The 9,449-nt window shown below is 30.9% G+C and overlaps 1 long non-coding RNA gene across 3 annotated transcripts; it reads right to left on the bottom strand.

Moving 5' to 3' along the window:
- Positions 1-3,413: 3,413 nt before the first annotated feature.
- LOC145820060 (uncharacterized) lies at positions 3,414-7,983 on the bottom strand. 3 transcript variants are annotated; one of them, XR_014360977.1, is made up of 5 exons: positions 7,716-7,983; positions 6,815-7,030; positions 6,517-6,628; positions 4,238-4,741; positions 3,414-3,630 (listed from the first exon to the last, which is right to left on the bottom strand). It is a non-coding gene; the product is annotated as an uncharacterized LOC145820060 (long non-coding RNA). The 3 variants fall into 3 exon arrangements; XR_014360976.1 differs by having other exon boundaries at positions 4,238-4,375; XR_014360978.1 differs by having other exon boundaries at positions 4,238-4,375; positions 6,815-7,010.
- Positions 7,984-9,449: the final 1,466 nt, after the last annotated feature.

The raw sequence follows: 9,449 nt of genomic DNA, 5'->3' as shown, positions 1-9,449 counted from the left end.
CTAATTTTCAAATTAAAAAAAAAAAAATCTCCTACCCACCGTTCATTTTCAGCCTTTTTAAAATTTAAAAACCCTAAATCCTACCATCGCATCATTCAATTTCAATCTCTTTGACATCTCCCCGTATCATTGCATATTATATTTTTTTATTCACCTCTATAAACTGACCCCTCCACACCCTGATGCCCCCACAGTAACGATCTTCAATTGAAAGCATGTAAGTAATTTTTTCATTTATTCTTTTAATAGTTCCTTTTTTTTTCATTTATTTTTTATTATAAGTAAAAATGTGATTGTAATTTTTTACACCACATTTTGATCACACGGTGATTGTATTTTTAAATTAATTGTGTTTTTTTACGTCCCATTTTAATCATATGACGAGGAAAAAAAATTGTGATTGAGTTTTTTAACTCATTGTGTTTTTTGACAAAAAAAAAAAAAATGACCGTATTTTTAAATATCAATTGACTTAATTTGTGATTGGATTTTAATTCACTGTATTTTTTGAACAAAAAAAAAATGATTCTGTTTTTTAACTATTAATTGACTTCATTATTTTTTTTATTATTATTATGAGTAAAAATGTGATTGTGGTTTTTTACACTCCGTTTTGATCACACGATGATTGTATTTTTAAATTGATTGTGTTTCTTTACACTCCATTTTAATTACATGGTGAGAAAAAAAAATTATAATTAATTTGTGATTAGATTTTTAACTCATTGTGTTTTTTTAAAATGATTGTGTTTTTCAACTATCAATTGACTTCATTGTTTTTCTTTTTATTATGAACAAAAATGTGATTGTATTTTTTTACACTCCGTTTTCATCACACGGCGATTTTATTTTTTAATGGATTGTGTTTTTTTACACTCCATTTTGATCACATGATGAGGAAAAAAAATTTTGTTTGAGTTGTGACAATCTCTGTTTTTTTTTTTTTTTTTTATAAAAAAAATTGGATTGTATTCATCAGGTTCACATAAAATATCCACTATTGATGATGATGAGATTGTATTTTGTCTAGCAAAAAGAAATTTGTAATTGTGTGTTTTTTGAAAAAAAAAATGATTATGTTTTTAACTATCAATTGACTTCATTGCTTTATATATATATATATATATATATTACGAGCAAAAATGTGATTGTGTTTTTTTACGCTCCGTTTTGATCACACAATGATTATATTTTTCAACTAATTGTGTTTTTTTTTTTACACTCCATTTCGATCACATGATGAGAAAAAAAAATTGTTTGGGTTGTGACAATCTCTATGTTTTTTGAAACAAAAAATTAGATTGTATTTATTAAGTTCACATAAAGTGCCCACTATTTATAATGATTAGATTGTATTTTGTCTAACAAAAAAAAATTGTAATTGAATTTTTTAACTCACTGTGTTTTTTGAAAAAAAAATGATTATGTTTTTTAACTATCAATTGACTTAATTTGTGATTGGATTTTTAACCCATTGTGTTTTTCAAAATTACGTATATAATTTTAAAATATGTTTGACATAATCATAAATAATTTTTTTAAATCCAATCTCGTGCATAGCACGGATGATTTGTTAGTACTTGATATTGACATTATGGAAAATTATTTGGTCATTTAATGAGTTTTTTTTTTTTTTTTTTAAAGACTTTAGGGATTATTACGGTTGTAAATTACCAATAGGTTCTAATAGTTAAATTTAATTTTCATCAAGTCCTATTGAAAATAAGTCCTAATAAAATCATCGGTAAAAATAATTTTTTGTGATGATTTTTTGCATATGTCGTTGAAAATTAACAATTAGTGACTTTTTTTGTCATGATTTTTATAAATTGTTGCTAAAACTTACAATTAGTGACTTTTTTGTGACGAATTTTTCAAATTGTAGCTGAAAGTTGAAAATTAGTGACCTTTTTTTGTGATGATTTTTTTAAACTATCACTAAAACTTATAATTAGTGACATTTTTTGTAACAAAATTTTTAAATTATCGTTAAAAATTAACGATTGGTAACGTTTTTAATAATTTTTAATAAAAAAGTCATTAATTACCATAAAACCTATTAAATAATAAGTTTACTTATTACAACCAACCCATAAATTCTCCATTCTTGCCAACCCTCTAGTCCATCCTTCCCTCTCATTATCATATAATAATGTAGATAGAAAGAATATGCGGATCATGCCTTCATACTTTTTTCTTTTCCTTTGTGTGTGTGTGTGTGTGTGTGTGTGTGTGTGTGTGTGTGTGTGTTCGTTAGAGATTGGGTCATGCCTTCCTACTTGATAATGACATGATGGAAAATTATTCGGTCCATTTAAATTTAATATGCTTTCAATTTCTGCATGGTAGTTGATAAACTATTTATAAATAATAAAAAAAAAACCCCAAATAGTATATATTAAAATAATATAAAGAAAATATGCACATCATGCTTTCTCACTTTTTTTAATTTTTGCATAGAAAGGAAGGACTGTCACACTTGCTAATGACATAGCCCTCGTTTGACATGGGCTAAAATAAGATTGGGAGGTTAAAATAGTAATAAAAAGATAAAATAGATTAAAAAATTAATAAGATAAAATATCACATCCGAATCATAATTATTTTATTTTTTCTCTCAAAAAGTTAGAAAAGTCAAAAAATTCAACCCAAACGAGATTTTTTAGGCCAAGTAAAAATAATCAAAAAGTCAAAAAGTTAAAAAGTCAATCCACTTCCCAAACCAAGCCATAATATCATATATATATATATATATATATATATAAGTAGTGTTTTTTCCTTTTCACTACAAAAAAATTGCTTTTCTGCGACGGTAAAATGCCGTCGCAAATACCCAAAACGCCGTCTCAAAAGGTTTTTTGCGACAGTAACTGACCTTTTGCGACGGCAAGTGGGGGGTCGCAACAAAGGGGGTTGCAAAAGGGTTTTAGCGATGGTATAATGCCATCGCAAAAAAAGGCGACGGCAAAAATGCCTTTTTGCGACGGAAAAATGCTATCGCTATTAACGCGTAAAAATCTGAGTTTTTTTGAGACGGCACTGTGTTGCCGTCGCTAAAAGGGTTATTTGCAACGGTACAAATACCGTCGCTAAAGGGTTATTTGCGACAGCACTTGATGCCGTCGCTAAAGTACTACTGGCGACGGCAAATAACACCGTCGCTAAAAATCTTCCTTTTCAACCAAATGCACTATCTTTTGCGACAGCATTACTGCCGTCGCAAAAAACCCTGGTTCTATTTTTCTTTTTGAGATGGTGTGTGCGCTGCCGTCTCAAAAAAAAAAAAAAACCTGTAATAAAATTATTAAAATATGAAAATGACCTCTATTAAATGAAAAATAACTATAAAAAAAAAATCAATAATTACATAATAATATAAAAAGTTCAATATATAAATAAAAATTCATCCATAATTAAAATATTCTTCTATTCATAACAATACATCAGCAAAATTATTCCAATACATAATGTTGCATAATACATACATAATGCTGTTCACAAATCTAAATAACGTAAATTAAAAACAAAAATTTTCGTCATGATTCTTCCGTGGATTACAAAAAACAAAAGTTAGTCATAATCTTTACACGTCTGCATTCCACAAGAAGCAAACTGCTACTCCGGAAATATCTGAAAATAAAAAAATAAAAATAATTAATGACAATATAATTGTATTAATATTTTAATTACAAAAAAACATAAAAAATTAAAGATTTTATTTTTCATTTTTGTTTATCCCTTTATAAAATCTTGTACAATTTCAGGATCTAAAACTTGAATTTTAACTAACAGTTCATGATTATTACCACTCATGCTTCTTTTACATGAAAAAATATCAAATCAAACCGAAATATTTACGTATTAATGAAAAACTTATGCATATTAAAACCCATTTATATGTGATGACTGCGATATGAGAACAATTATTTGTGTGTAGAATTGGCACAGACCAATTTCACACCACATGACACAAGTGATGTGAGATTAGCTTGAAACAATGCCATTTCTCCCAATAAATAATTTTCCACGATTTGGAGTTATGTGTACCAAAAATAGATGCAAAATGTTTGTCAATGTAAGGCTTTTCATTATTTTTCAACTCTTCTGGTAAAACTGTATAAACAATTAATTTTGCTTCAATTATTATAAGATAAAAAAAAGGGCAAATTTACTTTAGGATACATCTAAAATGCACGAGTCATTCTACTAATTATCAAAATCAGGATTAGAACCTTACCTGAAGCAACAGACGGACGACGGAGATCTGCCTAGACACAACGGCAGCAACGAGTGCATTACAGTCGACATTTGTGTGTAGAGAAGGCCTATATGATTGAAGCAAGACCCGATCACTTGCATTTGCATCGACTCCACACTGTCAATAGGAAAAGGGCTATTATTTCAAAATGATATTTCAAATTAGCATGATATAAAGCACAAAGATATTCGGCCAATTGACAAGTTCGTGGATAATCCCCTATTATTGAATATGATGTTTTAGTTTCTCATAAATAATTGTTGTGATTGGATAGTGAAAGTATTTTCAGTGTTCATGTTTGCACGCCCATGACAACTTGCTTCTAACAACGCCTCTTCACAAGCAGCCTGTGAAGCACCGGCTTTTACTAAGATCTCCAAAATCTCAAGATGGCCCTCCCTCACTACCACTGTTGTCCTCCCTCACTACCACTGTTGTCGCGAAGCCCCTGAAGAGCTTCTGGTTTACGTCTGCTCCAATACTCTATCATTTTTTTTAAAAAATGGCAACCCTCAGTACATTGCAAAAGTAATGAAAAGACTCCACAAGAAGACATATTAGTCATTCATTCTTTGAATTGCTCAAAATCTTAACACGGATTAGTTAAGAAGACAACAAAACTAGCAGCATAGTAAGCGCCTTGGATTCTTCATTGAGGACAAGTAATAATGGCCACAAACAAACAAAAACAGGGAACATAACTGTTGTGACAGATAATGGAGAATGTATCAACCCATGGAAGGTCATTAATATGAAGCAAAGGGGGAATAATGTATTATATATGTATCATGTATCTGTGCTGCTATGTAGTCTTGTTAGAGACAACCCAAAATGGGCCTTGCTGACACAAACTCAATACAAAAAAGCTTATCTTATAGATAATATTTCCTTCATTTTTTCCTTGCAAACTTTGTAATTCATGCCCAAGTAACACCTTGTGAAATAAAATAAGACAAATATGTGAGAGAGGGAACAAAGATTTTATAATAAATTTACAAATTTGTGGAAAGGTTTGCAAAGAATATACAAAAGAAACTAAAGAAATGGTAAACAACATCAAAAAGCCAGATGAGAATCAAACTGCTTAAATTTTTTTAACTTGCATTTCATTAATCAAAGAACACAGCAAGTTATATGACACAAAACTGAAATAAATTAAGGATGGTGCTATTCACACTTCGTTCACCAAAAAAACTTCACCTTTTGTCTAGTGTTAGTACGCCAGAAAATTTTAATAATCAAAGTTGCAGTGCATATAGAATATTGCAACTTTTTAAGGAAAACAACCAGAATGGAGAGAAAGCATAACAAACAGAACATATTCCATGCTAACTCACAAGATTTGAATGAAACATATCAGTAGGGATTTATAAAACGAATATTGGGACATAAATGCTTTGTTTTTTGGGACATATTCGAGTCTAGTTTGACAAGTAGAGGATGCTAATATATTTATATAGTAAAGCAAAAGCAGCATCAGTATGAATGTTAAGCACAAATTCATTCCATCCACCGAGGTTCTCTTTGCTTTTTTCCTTACAAATTTCTACTTTCTCCATAACCCATTTTATGCTCCATTTGCTTGCTTGCAAAGAAGACGGGGGGAAAGAGGAAAATAAAATATGCAGTCTCACAACTATATCTGTTGGAATCATTATGATAGCTTTCAGTATTTATCTATTCATGTACCCTTTGACAAAGCATAATGGCAAAAATAATTCAAGTAACCGACCTCACTTGATTGATTGGGTTTGGAATGAATCATAAAACAAACATCCAAAATGAATACATTCACGCCTAAGCTAAACCATCTCAACCAGCAACTCAAGTGAGACAATATGCAAGCATGTGCTTGTGGTGCATCAATTAATACACTTGCCTTTGGGCTTGACACCAACTTTGTATTTTTCAATGGATAACAAACAAGTTATGATATTTCCTAAGAGTATTGCAGTTAACATCCCCACGTAGTTCATGTGTTCACAACTTATATTTACTAAAATATTAAATGTAAAACTCAAGCAAGCAAAATTATGTTGCACATTGTGGAATGGGAAAGCAAAGGTTGTGAGGGTTACAGTCACTGATTCACGTATCAACAGGCCATCAGATGATGACAACTGCAAACTCTTGACCATTATGTTTATGCAGGATAAATGACAAAGTTAAGAGACACACTTGCACACACTTTCCAAGTCCGTTGATTGTTGGACCATACTGACCATTTGTATCATTATAAATAGAGATTGATTACTGACCTTTCAATATGGAAACACGTGTCTTCGCATTAGAAATTGGAAATTTATGACCAAGCCAATGAAATTCTGTCATAGATGCAGCCTGCTGAGATCTTGCCTCAGCCATAACAGCCTGCAAATCAAGATAAAGCGAGACACGAGATAAATGGCAAGTAATGTAACAAAAGTCTGGAAATTCTTTTCCAATTTTACAGATAAGAAGCCAATATAATCTAACCACTATTAAAAAGGAGATGACCATAAATAGATCAGGATACAACATTATTCATAGCTTAACCTCTGAAACAACTAAACTTACCTCTAGTTTAGCTTTGAAAAGATCGAGTGCAGGCCCTTCCATTTCACCAATGTGCATGAGTTCAGAAGTTTGTAAATTTGACTCACCAAGTTTGTGTAGACAGTACCGTATACTTGGTTCTAGTTCCTCAACACGCTCACGGCACAAAACCTGATTCTCTAGGTCCCCATATTTCCCGAGTTCCTCATAAACAGCCCTATTAGATAATGAAGGTAGCTACCATCCAACAACGATACAACTAAAGGAAATGAGAGAAATTTCTGATAGCAGAAACATTCTAGATGGCCAAATTAGAAAGGAAACAAAGATTTTGAAGAGGCCAAAAATGGAAAATGCACAAGGATATGCCAGTAAATTCAAAGAGCAAATTACTCCCAAAGAAAGCAGAAAGAAACCTTAATCAAAATTTCATACAGTGAGAGTTCATATCTAATAACCCACACCACTCTATGTAATAGATTCAACAAAAGAAAAATTCAAGGCCAAACCCATCTATCAAGCAAAGACACTGAAAATTAGAATAGAAAAGTAGGCATCTTTGGGAGTAATTTCATGGACTCCAAACTCCAATTACCTGAAGCCCAACAACACGACCTAGAAAAATTAGAATGAGGTGGAAATGTACCAAAAAGTATGCACACACCCAAAAAACAAAAAACAAAAAAATCAAATAAATGTAAGGAGAGAGGGATAAAACACAAAACCCTAAAAATTTAAAAATAAATAAAACAAATAAAAAAGATGGCTAGAAAATTTCACTTGAAAGAAGTGCCTCAATCTCAAGAATATTCATTATGTTTCAAAAAAACAACAAAGCTATGGAAAATGGTAGCACACAGATCGCCAGAGAGAGAAAGAGAGAAGAAGAACATGAAGAAGAAGAAGAAGAAGAAGAGCTAACCTGGTTCAGAGATTGAGACTGACTGAGAGAGTTGAAGAGAGACACGCCGCACCGTCGTCGCTAGCACACCACCGTCGTCTGCTGCTGCTTGCCGTCGTCTGCCACTGCTCGCCGTCTAGAGAGAGAGAGAGAGAGAGAGAGAGAGAGTCATAAGAAGAGATGGGGAAAGATTAGGGATCGTTGGTTCAAGGGGGGGAGAGAGAGAGAGTCGTAAGAAGAGATGGGGAAAGATTAGGGGTTTTTGGTTCAAGGGGGGAAAGATTAGGGATTTTTGGTTGAGGGGGGAAAAACGAGCGCTAAGGAGGAAAATAGCTGAGACCAGATTTTGGGGGTTTTTTTTTGCGACGTCAAGTTTCACACTGTCGCAAAAATATCTTTATTTGTGACAGCAGGAGTTGTCGTCGCAAAAAACTTGAATTATTTGCGACTGCCGTTGTTATCGTCTCAAAAACTTGTTCATTTGCGACAGGAAATGGTGCCGTCGCTGAAATCTGATTTATTGGCGACGGCAAATGATACCGTCGCAAAAAATTTTGCGACGGCAAATAGTGCCGTTGCAAATGCTTCCGTGTTATATACCCTCTTTTCTTGTAGTGAAAAGACCAACCAACTTATACAAAAATTAATTAATTAACATTTTAAAATTTAAATTGTTTTTAACTGAAATATGCACAACACTACAATATTAAATAGGAGCATAAGGTTCATTTTATATAAGTGAAACAACTCATTTTTTCCTTCTTTTCCTGATGTGAGATTGTAAAATAAAAATTAATAATTGTTTGGGTGAGAAATTTATTTCAAATCAAGCAATCAGTAGTTCAATCTTCAATCAGGTCAATTTTTAGTTTATTTATAATCAAACAAATCTAACTAATATATTTTAATAAAAATGCTAAAATCGCGATTAAACTAGCAAATCAATCAAACCGAAAATGATTCAGCCTAATCAGCTAAGTCAAAAGGCCAACCAACTTACACAAAAATTAATTAATTAAAACTTTCAAATTTTATTTTAAAATTTAAATTGTTTTAAATTGAAACATGCACAACACTAAAATATTAAATTGGAGTATAAGATTCACTTTGTATAAGTGAAACAACTCACTTTTTCCTTCTTCTCCCGATGTGAGATTATAAAATAAATCATATCATAGATTAATTAGAGTTTTTATTTTTAAATTTTAATTATGCACAACACTACAATATTAAATGGGAGTATAAGATTTACTTTATATAAGTGAAAAAACTTATTTTTTTTCTTTCTTCTCCTGATGTGGGATTATAAAATAAATCATAAACTAATTAGAGTTTTATTTTTATATGGTTAAATGAAAGTTAATCAATGGAAATTTTTTTAATTATTTAAAATTAAGAAAATAAATATGAGAAATCGCAGTTAAACCAGAGAATCAGTTAAACCGAAAATGATTCAACCTAATCGGTTAGGTCAAATGACCAACTAACTTATACAAAAATTAATTAATTAAAACTTTTAAATGTTATTTTAATTTTAAAATTTAAACTGTATTAAATTGAAGCATGCACAACACTATAATATTAAGGTTCACTTTATATAAGTGAAACAACTCACTTTTTTTCTTCTTTTTCTGATGCGACATTATAAAATAAAAGTTAACAATTATCTAAGGCGAGAAGTTTATTTTTAATCAAATAATCTCAATTGTTCAATCTTTAATAAGATCAATCTGTAGTTTATTTCGAATTAAATAA

The sequence above is a fragment of the Camellia sinensis genome, chromosome 2 (genome assembly GCF_055761805.1).
Source record: "Camellia sinensis isolate YWXY chromosome 2, ASM5576180v1, whole genome shotgun sequence".
In the NCBI taxonomy this organism is placed as follows: Eukaryota; Viridiplantae; Streptophyta; class Magnoliopsida; order Ericales; family Theaceae; genus Camellia; species Camellia sinensis.
Note: the sequence above shows the minus strand (reverse complement) of the source record. Positions and strands in the feature narration are given on the sequence as shown.